General features: G+C 33.3%; 1 protein-coding gene across 1 annotated transcript in view; it reads right to left on the reverse strand.

Moving 5' to 3' along the window:
- EYS (eyes shut homolog (Drosophila)) overlaps nt 1-484 on the reverse strand; it is a 235,914-nt gene that overhangs the window by 221,412 nt on the left and 14,018 nt on the right. The gene's annotated exons all lie outside the window — the stretch shown is intronic.

The following is a 484-nucleotide window of genomic DNA, read 5'->3' on the forward strand; positions in this document are numbered from 1 at the left end:
AAGGCTTGAATTCTTAAAAACTATTTAGAGACACTAAAAGAGAAGGGATGAAAATATGGAAGCAGTATTTATCAAAATCTTTATCCCTTTACAGTTAAAAGATCTCTGTCTCTTGTTTTTCTGTGAAGTAAAATAATCTGTGAGCATATAGTCTATTCTATATTAATTTACATTTATTTTTAGGGCAGGGCCTCCATCCTGATCATCTTTAGATTCTCTAAGCATCCATAGCAGTGACTTGAAAATAGGAGGTTTCATACAAGTTTGTTACAAAGGACCTGTTTCATGAAACTCAATCCCGCTTTTCTGGAGTCTCCTACTTGTATTTAAGGCCTATTTTCCTACTTTATGGTGCCTTAAAACCTTTCTATTTTCCCAGATTTGGCGTGTGAGAGATCCTCACTAAATACCATCCAGAAGGTATATCACATTATTATTCTATTATACTTCTTTATATTTAATATATATGGCATAGAGCACAGGA

This window comes from Propithecus coquereli, unplaced genomic scaffold, assembly GCF_000956105.1.
Source record: "Propithecus coquereli isolate 6110/MARCELLA unplaced genomic scaffold, Pcoq_1.0 Scaffold317, whole genome shotgun sequence".
NCBI classification, from domain to species: domain Eukaryota; kingdom Metazoa; phylum Chordata; class Mammalia; order Primates; family Indriidae; genus Propithecus; species Propithecus coquereli.